This window comes from Micrasema longulum, unplaced genomic scaffold (genome assembly GCF_059751315.1).
Source record: "Micrasema longulum isolate JH-2025_06_02 unplaced genomic scaffold, ASM5975131v1 h1tg001242l, whole genome shotgun sequence".
Classification (NCBI taxonomy): Eukaryota; Metazoa; Arthropoda; class Insecta; order Trichoptera; family Brachycentridae; genus Micrasema; species Micrasema longulum.
This window is the reverse complement of record NW_028278429.1, coordinates 201,673-215,962: the sequence shown is the minus strand read 5'-3', so window position 1 is coordinate 215,962 and position 14,290 is coordinate 201,673. Positions and strand designations below refer to the sequence as shown.

The 14,290-nt window shown below is 30.9% G+C and overlaps 1 protein-coding gene across 2 annotated transcripts in view; it reads right to left on the bottom strand.

The window, feature by feature from the left end:
• Positions 1-39: 39 nt before the first annotated feature.
• LOC148276317 (uncharacterized) overlaps positions 40-14,290 on the bottom strand; it is a 131,605-nt gene continuing 117,354 nt past the window's right edge. The window contains exon 6 of one of the 2 annotated variants that reach the window (XM_088234433.1): positions 40-870. The gene's annotated coding sequence lies outside the window, so the exon portion shown is untranslated. Of the gene's footprint in view, positions 871-9,489; positions 12,771-14,290 lie in introns of those variants that run through there. The other variant, XM_088234434.1, reaches the window with a different exon arrangement.

Below are 14,290 nucleotides of genomic sequence, written 5' to 3'. Positions count from 1 at the left end.
AGTTATGTGTTATGATATGTAAAATTGTGTTGATTACAATGATTATTATTAATGTGCTGTTGTTGACGCATATTTTTGCAGGTTCGGGGTAAAGGAAAGCATTTTTTTCATATTTATAAAGTATTTTTAATTTCAATAAATTCTATATTTCGATAAGACACAAATATACAGATAAATATTTTCAATCTATTAGCTCATTATATACAAAATATTTACAGTTAACATTTGTTGGGATATTATGGTGTGCGATGGCTTTATTTTCTGCCAATATTTCGGACCAGATTGCAGATTTCAGTATTAACAATGTGTGCTGACTGGTTTACTTAAAGAAATAATATTCAAAAAGGAAACAGGGTCAGTTTTAAGCAGTAAACTTTAAAACTACCAAAACTATCAAGGAATCGAGCAAATTTTAAGAAATCATAATAAAATCAAAAGGGATGATGGAATGCATCTAAAGACATTATGGTACTCAGATATTTTAAAACAAGTAACTGAAATACAGTACAAATATGAAATACCCGTTGCACAATTTTACAATATTACAAAGTTCACATTATTTTCAAGAACCAGCTCAATATGTATGTCCAAAATGTTGATGGCAAATAAACCAATATAAAGCATAATTGAAGGTATTCAGATATTTTAAAACAAGTAACTGAAATACAGTATGAATATGGAATATTTATTACACAATTTAACAATATTTCAAAGTTCACATTATTTTCAATGCATCAGCTCAATATGTAAGTCCAAAATGTTGATGATAAATAAACCAACAAAGCATAATATGTCAAAAAATATTAGTTAACAATTAACCTAACAGTTCTGGAATATAAAAAAATGTCTGTAAATTTCATCATTTTGCCCCTGCAACAAAATAAACAGATGAGTTAGATATGGTTTAAAAAAAAGTTCACTTTCTAAGTTGTAAAGGGTACGTTTCTTATTTTTCTATACAAGAACTATTCAAATACAAAAACTATTTAAAAACAACGTCCACTTCGAATGTTCGCAAAGTTACGCATTACGCATCGCATCACAAAGTAAAAAAAGGAAAAAAAACATACTCCAAAGAATAGAATATTCATAATAACTATCAACAATATAATAGTAGATAGCTGTTTTATCATTAGACAGAATCTGTACCTTTATCATAAATTACAGGAAATTTGATAAAGGAAGAGACTAGTTCCGAAAAAATTATGATCATCCAGCAAAACAAGATAATCACATAAATAATAATATGAAATCAATGTACGAAATTATAAAAATATGAAGAAAAATGTTATTTCAAACAGTTAATCTTTTGAAACAGTTTTAACAGATTCGGTAAAGTAATGTACAAACTGTTAAAAATATGACAAAAAATAATTCACCTCGCCACATAATCATGTGAAACTAATAAAATAATACATACATTTACAACTTCAGGCATTTTTTTCTCCGAAATTCGCGGCCTTATTGTAAAAAACTGGTTATACATTTATGATTCAAAGTATTGTCCATCGCTGGCTACTACTTTCTCCCATATTTCGAGCAGCGTACAAATCCCGCATTAAAAAACTGGTCATCTTTTGAAGTGATTCAATTTTTTACTTCTTCATAAGACCGGAAGTGCTGGTCAGCTAGGCAGAGTGCCATTGATCGAAACAAGTGATAGTCAGAGGAGCAACGTCTGGAGAATACGGCAGGTGGGGTAGGACTTCCAGTTTCAGTGTTTCCAAGTATGTCTTGACCACTTTTACAACATGGGGTAGAGCAATGTCATGCTGCTAAATCACTTTATCGTGTCTCTCGCTGTATTCCGGCAATTTCCTTGCTTCTGTATCCATTCCCATGGTTTTGAGGCATTTTGAAATTGCTTGTTGAGTCACTCCCAATGATCGTACCAATTCTTTTTGAATTTGGCACAAGTCTTCATCAAGTAATGGCTCCAATTCGGCATCATTCAAAATCTTCTCTCTTCCACCGCTATGGCAGTCATCGACATGAAAAGCACCGTTCTTGAAGCGTTAAAACCACTTAAGACACGTTCTTTCACTAATAGCGGCCTCACCATATATTTGAGAGCATTCGGTGAGCCTCAGCAGCAGATTTATTCATATTGAAGCAGAAAATTAAAACCTCCCGCAAATTTTGAGAATTTGGCTCGTAAACTGTCATTTTCAATGGAGAATAACTTTATGATACATACACAAATGGACTAATGTTTCTATGAGGTTATGTTGATAGATGCCCAAGTTTATTGCATGACGTGTGTGATCTATTTATTTGGACCACTACTTACCATCAAAGCCATCTACAGAAATCAGCGGGAGCAAAGTTGTACACCTAATAGAATACAAGTAGATCTGAGAATAACTAAATATTTAAGTGGAATGTAAATATACTCATGTGTATAATTTAATATCAAAACAAAATAAATTTATAATAAATAATAAAGTAATAATATTTATAATTAATGGTAAAAGCAATGCACATCGCTATGTGAGAAAACAAATAGAAATAAAAAGACACCAAAGCTTTAAAAAATATTTTATAACAGCGTCAATCTACTAAACCATCTGCTTTCTGGTATATTAATACCATATAAGTTAACTGTAAGTAACTAAGAAATATCACAATTTGATGTGTATTACACTGGCATGTTGCGGTCACATTCCAATAATGTCTTCGAGATCAGTTGATTTGTAAAATTGTTTTTTTTGGTCAGTGTTTTACATTGACACATTATATTGTGATACCTGTGAAAGTAAACCTGGACGTCGGGCACTGTATTTTTTTTTCAAAATACTTCGCGCCACGTGGGGTTTCAGTTTTTATTTTATAAATATAAAGCCAATATTGAGACGCATCAATTAGCTGAAAAAAAAACTCAACAAAAAACGCTAAAAACCGACTTAAAAATACATATAATATAAAAGTCTTACAGTTTTTTTAAAACATGATATTTGCTTCAATGGAAGTGTTTTCAAAACTCGAAATTTACTGTTATTTTATTTCTACGGTCTCATGGGGACACTTTTCCAACCTGCAAGTTTCATTTGACAAAAATTAAAACTACTTCAGACATCGATGAGAAACACGATCTTCACATTACACACAGGTTGGTTGCATAAGCAAGAGCCAATCGATTTTTAAAAATAATGTGGGAAAATGTCCCTGATACAATAAAAATATGTTTTGATGTTCAACAAAATCAGCCGATTCCGATATTGGCTGGAAGTGTTTACAGCAGGCAGGTATGGCTTTATATATTTTGTATAATGGTGCATAAGGAAAAACGAGAGAAAGACAACACACATTTATATAAACTGAATCCTTCAGGGAATGTGATGAAATCTCCAGTGAGCTTTTTAATTTATTTTGGAACCTTTAAAAAAATTATCCTAGTGGAATGGACCGACCGCAACACATTCGTTTGTTTTCTGACTCCGTCTGCCTTAAGCAAATTCCTGTCCAACACCAAATATTTAAAAAGTATAAAACGCTTTTATTCCATATGAGAGCATAGTTTTATGCCCGCAGATAGTGTTTTGTGAAATAGAGCTGGTGTATTGGAAATATGAAAAAAATACTATAGCTAGACCACATACAAAAGACCCTGATGTCATCTGGAACGAGGGGGGCGCGGGTGGGGAGTGTCATATTGCAAGCCCGTATTACATGTTGTACTCTCAACATACTGACTCCAAATAAATATTTATATTTTTAATAAATAACATATTTAGTGAACATTGACAGCAACTTAAGTTTTTATTTTTTAGCAAAAACCAGTTTGATTTTTTTTATTATTTTAAATAAACGGCACTGTATGCCTTTTATAAATATGTACGAAGAAAAAGAAATTATAAATTGTACAAACAAAGAAGATTACTAACAATTTACAAATAGGTACTTAAAAAGTGTAAAATGTTAAATGATCAATAATTTGAAAACAATCGCAAAGTGTTAACACATAAATAAAAATATTTAGCATAGGACAAAAAATAACATATTAAATTCGGATTATAATATTATATGCACTAAGTAAGAACAGAATAAACATTTAATGAAAAAAAATAATTAGCCGTTACTCGGATAGCGTATCCGAATCACTGCTTGAATTTTCACTACTGTGATCTGACCCGGGAGGAATGTTAATAATTAAATTATCCATGTATGAGTGTATTCTCTGATCGCTACTTCTATAAGCGTCTTCAATAGTTTCCATTTCTCTGGAGTATAATTTTCAAATAAAACTTCAAGTTTTTCATGTTTTTCAGCCAAAGACTCTGTGTTGGTTGATTCTTCAGCCAGTCTACCTTTAATATCCCCCAAAACCAGCTCTATGCGATTTAAATCCGCATGGTAAGGTGGAAGATGAAAAACGTCATGACCATGTGATTTTAAAATGTCATCTATTTTATATCGTTTTTCTATAGGTGCAGCTTTTACAAGAGCAAATCAGTTTTATTCATATTTTCTTCAAACGGTATAATATTTATGGTAAGCCAGTCCCTAATTTGTTATTTTTTTATTCACGGTCGATGGTTTCTTATTGATTTCTATGTAGTAGTAGCTGGCACTTCTTGGTGGTATGTTTGGTAACAATTTCTCGTTTATCCACTTGTTAAAATTGAAAAATTCATCTTGCCATGATAATCACCACTTTTTGTTTTGATTTGAATACAAACAGAGCTCCCGGTGCAAATCCGAATTCTCCCCCTGCGTTCACGATTATTAATCAAGAACCTTTTCGAATTGGTTGCAATACTCCCTTTTCGGTGTCTGATTGCCAACACGATGGTACGGATGTACGTTTTATCAACTAATATAATGGGTCGCCCCTTCTCTTCTATATTTTGATAGAGATCCCAAGAACTGATCTCTCCAGGAAACTATCTCCAATCTTTCTATTAGTAATTTGACACTTTTTCCAACAAAAACAGAGTTTTATAAGTAGTTTCCTTATATACTCTCTGCCGCTGTCTAAAATATCGCACTGGGCCGCCTCGAGTTTTTTCACGGTCAGAATAAATTTTCTAACAATACAGAATTTGTGGACTTTTTGTTGTATTGCTTCCTTACAAAAATCGTCCACAGTAATTTTCTTCTTACGTAGAACTTTCTTCCCTTTTGGAGTTGAAAATAATGCACGTCCTGTCATAGTTTTTGTCATTTTTCCTTCACGTAACAATCTTTGGATACTGCTTGCAGATACGCCGGTTGCCTCGCTTGCAGATTGAACAACATTCACACTATAATAAATTAATTAATTTATGAATTAAATTAAAATTCTACGTAATGGCCTTCCAGAATAACCGGAACGAGAGGTGGATGGTTTGTCCATTTCACAACAATAAATATTGTGTAATGCGGGCTTTAAGCGTCGTGGCACAGAACTGTCAGCTGCGCATGCTAGCGAACTACTAAATAAGCCCCGCCCTTCCTGCACGTGGCAAGAGACATGCGTCTGCGCAATTTCTTTTCCTTAAAGTCTAGCTATATCACAAGGGGTTTATCATAAAATTTGATATTGTACATGTTTTCAACAAAACCTGGTCTATCTTAGATTTTATAGTTTCCGATCGTAAACTTATTAAGAAGAAGCTTCCCTTTAAAATAAGCAAAGCAAGTGTGAAAATATTTACAAAAAATTTTAAAAAATTCCAAGTACCAATGGTCGCACACCCATTGAAGTATATATTTGGAAATAAAAAAATCTAAAATTTTCCACCATACTGAAAATTTCAAAAAAATCTGAGTCAGTATATTGCATCTCTCGAGAAAATGCATTGGATGTAGAAAAGCTAGTCAGGTAGTCGAGCTCAATAAAACGTACTACACCCTTGATTTTCACAAAAATGACACTATATAAATTATCCAACTATAAATATATAAAGCACTAGTACCATAGAGTAATAACATAATAGAGTCGCCCATATGGAGAAAAACCATTCTATGATTATTGACCACGAACTTAGCTACAGATTGCAGCAATAAAACATGCCATATGTACTTTCGTTGAGAATTGCAAGCGCAACCGAAACCGTCCATTACACGTTTGTTGTTGTTGAACTAAAAACCAAACTGAAACCATATCAAATATTTTAACGCTTTTGTTCTATGAAATAGGGCTTAAGGGCTTCTCTGGAGAATTATTACTCTGAGCTTAGTACCTTTTATTGAAATTTTTCATACATGTTGACTCATATTTTATATTTAATTTTGAAGTCAATAAATACGAAAAATTGTATAGGAATTATATTTACCGCACGTCTGCATGGATTGTAAGTGGACAAGCACCAAGCGTTATGTCTAAAACTCACCAAGAGTATAATTTTACACATCTCATAACGAAAGTAATTATTATTGCATTGCACGAGTATGTGTAAAATCCAACAATCGCAATATTTTACACTACGCAAAATAAAAACACTTATTATATTATATTCTGTATGTACTCTGACTTTGAAGTGAACTTCTTCATTTTCGCGCTCAATTGCCATGTTTGAACTCTTACGTTGAGTCCTCCATTTTAATGAACACAATGAGGAAGTTTCATGTAAACAAGAAAAACTGTACTATCTTCTTCTTCTATATATATAAAAGGCAATGTTTGTATGTGTGTCCTCGATAGACTGAATAACTACTGGACCGATTTACGTGCGGTTTTCAGTGAAATGTAGATCTTTGCCATGAGCATATATATGGCTCTTAAAATCTTAAATTTATTAAGTAGAAAAAAATTGCCGCGTAATGTTTTTTTTATCGTTCACCAGGGCTGCATTTGCCGAGAATGCATTTATAAAAAAAATTGGAAGAATGTGTTTTTGTGTATAAAAAAGTTTGATTTTAAATGTTTTCAAACAACATTTGTTTTTTATGGATCTCAATCAGATTATTTCCTTAAATTCCTTATAATTACAACCCATTATTACTTTTTACTTGATTTTTGGTAATACTATAATAATATTAACCGACAATCAATACATTTTTGAAAATCGCATACCTGAATAAAATAAACCCCTCTCTTTCTTTCAATTTTATGTCTCTTTCATACAATATTTTATTATATAAATAGCAACACGTGTAATTATAAGTTAGTTAAATTCCTGACGATGAGGTAGTAACTTCGAAACCGGTCAAAGTGTAATTAAAAAAATTAAAGTGGTTTATACAAATTTATAAACAAATAAGTGTAAAATGAACCCCGGTGAAAAGAGGAGTTTTACATTTGCAAAAAGATTTCTGTATTTGAAAACGAATTATTTTATGTTTTAAAATACAAACATAAACAAGTACTTAGGTACCTACTTAAATTAAATATTTGAAGATGAATTATTTTTAGATTTTAAATTTAAATATAAACAAGTACCTAGGCTACTAATTATCAACGAAAAGTTGCACCAACTTTTTTCCATTTATCCGAACAGTTTTTACACGCTTTCATGCACAATCAGGCATATGGGTTTCAAAGAAATATCAAGCTCACGTCAAAATCAGTTGACGGTTAAAGGACAACTAAATACACGTTGGCTATGACTGAGCGTTTGGGCATGAGTTTAGTGTCATAATTTTAGAGGACTCAGGGTGCGTCTATCTGTACTAATAGGTCAATAGTTGTATTTCAGAAAACCGAACCTGTTTCTTTGTTTACGTAAAAGCATTAGGAAGCAAACTTTGTAAATATACCTAATAATAATAAATCGGGTTGTGGTCCTGTGGCTAGTATCTTATCGGGTTCGAATCCCACTCTACCCCAACTTGATTCCCATTTTCTAATAGTGAGTTATTTACAACTCGCTGAAAATGACCGTCAAAATGAAATGTTTGGGTAAATCATAAGAACGCAAATATTTCTTTTAAAAAAAAAAATGTTTTATCTTGAGAAGAAACGTGGTCTGACTTTATATCATACAAATGTATTTCCGTATTTTCTCTCTGGATTATGGCACTTGAGCAGTGATTTTTAAACACACTATAGATGGCGCATCTCTATTGTTTTGTTTTTTGAAAAATAGTTTATATTAATTAAATAGTTTAGAAAATAGCGCACGGTATACAAATATATATTTTTTTTTAAAAACGCAAAACATACCGATACAAAATAAAATATTCTGATACTATGTCTAAAAAAAAACAAAATCAGGGAGGCATCTGCAAGACAGTGACAGGAAAACAATGTTCGAATACCTATTTATCAAAATTCTCTGTCCTCACAATTTATGCAAACCAAAACACAAAAATAATCATGTATACGTACATATACAATTTGGACTAAATACAGTAATTGATATTAAACTTTCAATTGTGTTGCAATAGCAAAGCATTGCCGGGTTTAGCTCGTATTTTATAAAGCCAAAAGTAAAAAATGTGTGTATTATTAAGATTTATTTTTAATTAACTATTTGTGATATGTAATCAGTGCTCCACATGTGCATGTGCTACTGTAAAACAATTAAATACGAACTAGCCAGTAAGTTGTAAACTGTTAACCGACAAATATCGAAGACAACATGCAACAAGTCCATGCTCTTGACCACTTGATCGAAAATGATTTGTGGATTTAAAATGAAAAATAATGTGTAAAAGTTATATTTAAGATTTGAAAAAGAAACATTAGAGAACTTTCACTGTACAATTATTATTATTATTATGGATAGCTTATATAGCGCCATTTTCGTAATAAAATACCTCAAAGGCGCTTTACATAGTGATTCTTTTAAATTTGTAATTTAATTTAAATAATTTATTTTGCTGTTACATGATTACGGATTTATTCAAATGATTTAGAGAACAAGTGGGTTTTAAGTTTCTTCCGAAACATCACTTCACTTTCACAGCCTCGCACCTCTGCTGGGAGAGCATTCCATGCCATAGGGCCTGCGACCGCAAATGCGCGTTCACTAAATTTAGTGCGCTGTTTGCGTTGAGGTATAATAACTTTTCCTCTCGCCATAGACTAGTGTTTGGGCCTCAAACCCCACTCTACCCGAACTTGATTTCCATTTTCTAATAGTGAGTTATTTACAACTCGTTGAATGTGGCCCTCAAAATTAAATATTTGGATGAAACATAAGAATGCAAATATTTCTTTTCTAAAAAAATGAATTGTTATTATATCCAAGAAAACAGTTTGATACCTAATTGCGAGTAGTACTAAACTTCCTGATTCATATATTTTTTTAATAATGTAAGTATTAGTTTGAATATTACAAAAATAACTGGCGAGTACTTATATATAGCACGTGTAGTGGTTTTGAAGAGGAATAGTAATGAGAAAAAATGACTATAGCACATTTACTGAGTACGCAGCAGCCCTTACAAATAAAAAGTTTTAATAAACAGTGGGGTCCATAATTTTGGGGTCCAAATTTTGTTGACTATTTACAAGTATCTAGTATCCGCTACTATCTCAGTTAACGGTCCATTTAAAAGTTGTCTGATTATAATAGGAGCCAATCTAAATTTCTAGTCAAATAAAAATACATTTGGTAAATATTTTTTAAATGGTTTTATTTTTATTGTATAGATAATATTTTAGTAAATACACAAAGTGACATAAATATTCTATCAGCCAAATATTCTATGCATACAATAAATGTTTTCTTTCCTAAAGTAATACTTTATTACTATTTATATATACAAATTAAAAAATGTAAAGGTCGTGCCAAAATAAAGTTCCTTCAAAACACAAAAAATAAGAAATAAACACAAACAAAAAAAGAACCAAAATATAATCCGGAAAGCCTTTAAATGACATTTGAGGTTAGTTAAATTTTCCATAGATTAAATCTGATAATTGATGGAGTTTGACAGACACACCATCGGTGAAGTACTGCATATTTGTTCACATTTTATAGCTGTAAGTAGGTACTTACTGCAATCAATCAGAAACCAGTGGAAATCTGTTAAAAATGACTGATGAATAACAAAATTAAACAAGATTGGTAATTTAATTTAATATGTAAATCAAATAAAAAAAATGCATGAAAAAGAAATAGTACAAAGAAACATTTTTTGAGTGCGAGTTTGATGTCTAATAGAAACTAATTGCGATACAAATTATATGTAGACCGTAATGGGTTTGTTAAATGTGGTAGGAATTGATTTTAGTGATTATGTAGACACTTGACATTTCAATTTAGTCATGGAATTACAGACACTTAAATATTATGTTCATTATCGCTAAACAGATTGCATATTACATCAAATTTATTATCGGGCTATTATAGAACCAGAAAACATCACTGTAGAAACCAGAAATGCAGACTCGTGAAGAAAGAATTTTCCCCTGGAAGTTAATTACCGTATGGTTTCTAGGGCACTGCATTTATAATCAGAGATACTCAGTCTTACGCTTCAGGTCAGTGCGACACATTCATGCAGCATTGCCAACCCTTGATTTTTAGCAAAATCTACTGAATTTAATTAAAATTCTAAAAATTTTTAAACATTTCTTCATAGAATAAAATAACAATATAAAAATGGTTTTATCTATGAAATTTTGAACAATTGTAAAAATTTTTGATACAAAAGCCTACCCCCCCCCCCCCCTTTGCTCGCGGCAACGCTGGCAACCACCCATGGCAATAATGAATCTAACAATTTATTTTTTCAGAATCCACCAGTTTTCGCTTGATGGAGGTTGGCAACGCTACATTCATGACAGATTTATCATTATAAAAAAAGACACCCTGAATCGCAGCACTATTTTCGTCATAAAATGCCAAACCTTTGTAAATGATTTTGGAGTATTTTTTTTTCTACATAGAAGAAAATTGCCACACAAGGTTTTTATAACAATTTTTTGATTAACCCTTTAAGCTGTTACACACAAAGTTGAATTGATTTTTTTTTAAAAGATATTTACACTGCAATACTTCATACATAGTACATCCTACATCTCAAGAGAAAAACAATTGGGTGATAATTGAAACACGCTACAATTGATGTACCACCATTAGGCGCAAATAAGGGTGTGCTAATCATGATAATTTTTAATTGATTTTAATTAGGGTGAATAATAAAAGTGGTCTTTATATCAGCACCTATTTGGATGCATTTGGACCTTAATATAATAGATGTTAATGTTATTACGGTTAAAAACCCCCATTTAGTCTTTAATAGGTGCTTCAAAATGTATGCAAAAAAGGTATAATTAGCAATAAACCATTATTGATTGGCACTAAACTATTATTATTAATGGAAAACATGAATATATAGATATCTAACAGCTTATAGGGTTAATCCCTTAATTGAAACTACGCCAAGAAAAAAAATTCATTTAAGAATTGATTTATTTTGCATAAATATTTTGAATAATTACACACTTGTAGATTTTTATTTCAATCAATAAAACTCTTATTTTTATTTTGAACAAATAATTTGTGTGTCAAATCTTCACTTGAATGTATAAGGTATTTGTGGCAGCATGAAATTATTTTCTTCTAAAAAAAGAAAAACTGAAACATTTATTTTGTTTTGTTATGGCAAAATATAAAACTAATGTTAGTTTAATCAACAACAAAGTGATTTGCCTTTGGTGTTCAATTAAAAATATCAGTGAATTTATTAGGACAACGATGTGTTGAAAATTATTTACACAAATTAACTGATACACCATCGACATTATTTTATTACACCTTTTTGACATTTTGTAATGTAAATGATGGGTTGAAAACAATTATTAATTTTAGAAAAATTTATTCATATTTTGAAACCATTGCTAGTAAAAATACGCAAGCCATAGTATTTTCGCATTATGAAAATACAATTACAATGAAATGTTCACATGTTATCCAACACAGCAAAAAAGTAACTAAAAAACGAAAAACTATTAAAAAATATCCAGGAACAAGATGAAGATGTTATTGGGATAGTAAATGGATTAAATTAGGAAGATGTGCAAACGTAAATGACATGTTAAAATATGCTGGCAGTTCAGGTGAAGCAAGTTTGTGTATACATACTTGTATTAAGAAAGAAACAACGGTTTTGGATAACCGAACTGCGCGAGTAATTGTACAAAAGAAAACGTAAGCCTTTGACTATTAAAACATTGAAGAAATAAACAAGAAATTAGTGGGAAGAATATATTTTATTTAGCCCTAGCAACTGTTTTTTGATATTTTTTATGATACAGAGTAAAGTCATTTTAATTATGAATATATAAAAACACATATTCAAGCTTTGAACACCTTTATGTAATAAACCAGCGACTGGATTTAGCAGTCAGACTGGTGGTGGACAAAGGTGACCAAAACAAAAAACTAGTTTTTATTTATACAATTAAAATTCAATGACAGTATATAATCTTAGTCTATTAAATAAAGTTTTTTTTTTGAGATGTTTCGAGTTTTCGTGTTAATCTATATAATCATTACAAATATTATTCTACCACCTAGAATATATATATATTTTAATAACACATAATCATAGAATTATATTATATATGTATGTACAAGTCGGGTAAAACAATTATAACTCGATGAAAAATTATCAATTTTTGATAAAGAAAACAAAACTTATCGTAGAATAAACTGTCTAAATTTACAGTATTTTCCTAACATCCTATACAGAATCGTTCAATATATGTTACCACATCAATGTGATAAGTGTTTAAATATATAATCTTAGCTAAAAAAATCATTATTTTACAATCAATAAAGAGAAACAATGTACATAATATGAAAACGCTTAAAAAATTATCAAATCAATTGGTCTTAGAATCCAAATGCCAATAAATTTATTTTAGTCCAACTTCAGGAGTTACGCAGTACCTAAAAAAGAATACCTATTATTAGAACACAGAAATATAGAATCGCAATCGCTCTCGCTATGGCACCATGGAACATTTGTTCCATTTCCCTTAAGACTGCAGCTTTTTGAGTTAATATTTATGCTCTAATGAGGAACTTCAGCCCTACGGGAAATTAGATACAAAAAATGTTTTCTTGCGCGCGGTAAAAATTAGAGCATTAAATCGTACGGCAATGTTTCTTGAAAATGTACGAAAAAATAATAAAAACTATTTGAATAAAAACGCACTACTTTGATTGACATCACTGGTTTGTATGAACCAACCAATGATGTGACAGCTGTGAAGGATAGCCGGTTAGCTTACCTTAAACGAAACGGACCAATGGGAAGAAATAACAGTGAACAACCTCTGACGTCACACGCAGGGTTATTTCAGAAATACAAAACTTTAAAAAATCATAGCGCTTATAATACGATATGTAAAACCATTTTTTTTGGCTTAGTTTAATAGTCTATTAACAAATAAAAAAAAACTAAAAAAGACACTGAACTTCCTCATTGTGCAGATTACCGCATGCCAAGCAGAGTGTTCTTTTTATTTTATTTTAACCACAAACAATTCTGTCCCTATAAAGTAATTACCTTAGTTTAAACTAAAATGAATTTAAACCAATTATATGTTTTAAAAATCTTTACATATAATATGTAAGTAAACATTTACATACAGCTAATTTCAGATTTTATTTTAATATTTTTGAAACGTACATTTTGAACAGCACAAAACATAAGTGAGACATATGATATTTAAGTAATAAAAAAAACTGTAGTTTCCATTTCATAGATACAACAGCCGTATTTATAAGGATCCATTGATCAACTCGAGCATAAAGGTTAATCTACATTCATAAGTAATATTATTTTCTTTATTCCCTTTCCGCACCTAATGGTGCATAGGACACTGCATTGGTTCACCAATCGCAGCTTATCTTGATCATATTTTTGTAACATGAAGGTAAGATTATCAGTCTTACGCTTCAGGTACCAGTCCAGGGACTATGAAATATTCCGGTGAGAAAACACCCTTTTAAATAAATATTTCAGATCAACCACGTCGGGAATCGAACCCGAGACATCTCGTTTGGTAGGCAAACGCGCTGACCATTACACCACGAGGCCGACATTTAATCCTACTATTTATAATACCACAATCAATAGAAACTCATATATAACAGATGATATAAATAAAACCGCAGTCTAAGTATTCGGGAAAGGTTTAGGTGGTACCATAATAAAAGTGAATTAAAATACATAGCTGAAGCGCAATATGACATCAATGTAAACACTAAACACCAATTAGTCAAAATAAGGAATAATTAATTGCAAAATCCTCCGAAATTACTCATCCCACAAATTGATTTTGGTATCATAAATGTTACTTCCATAAACTATTACAATTACGGATTGGTATAAAAATTTTGTCTGCGTTATTTAAAAAACAGAATATTCTAAGACAATATCTAGTATGCACGGCTAAATTCTG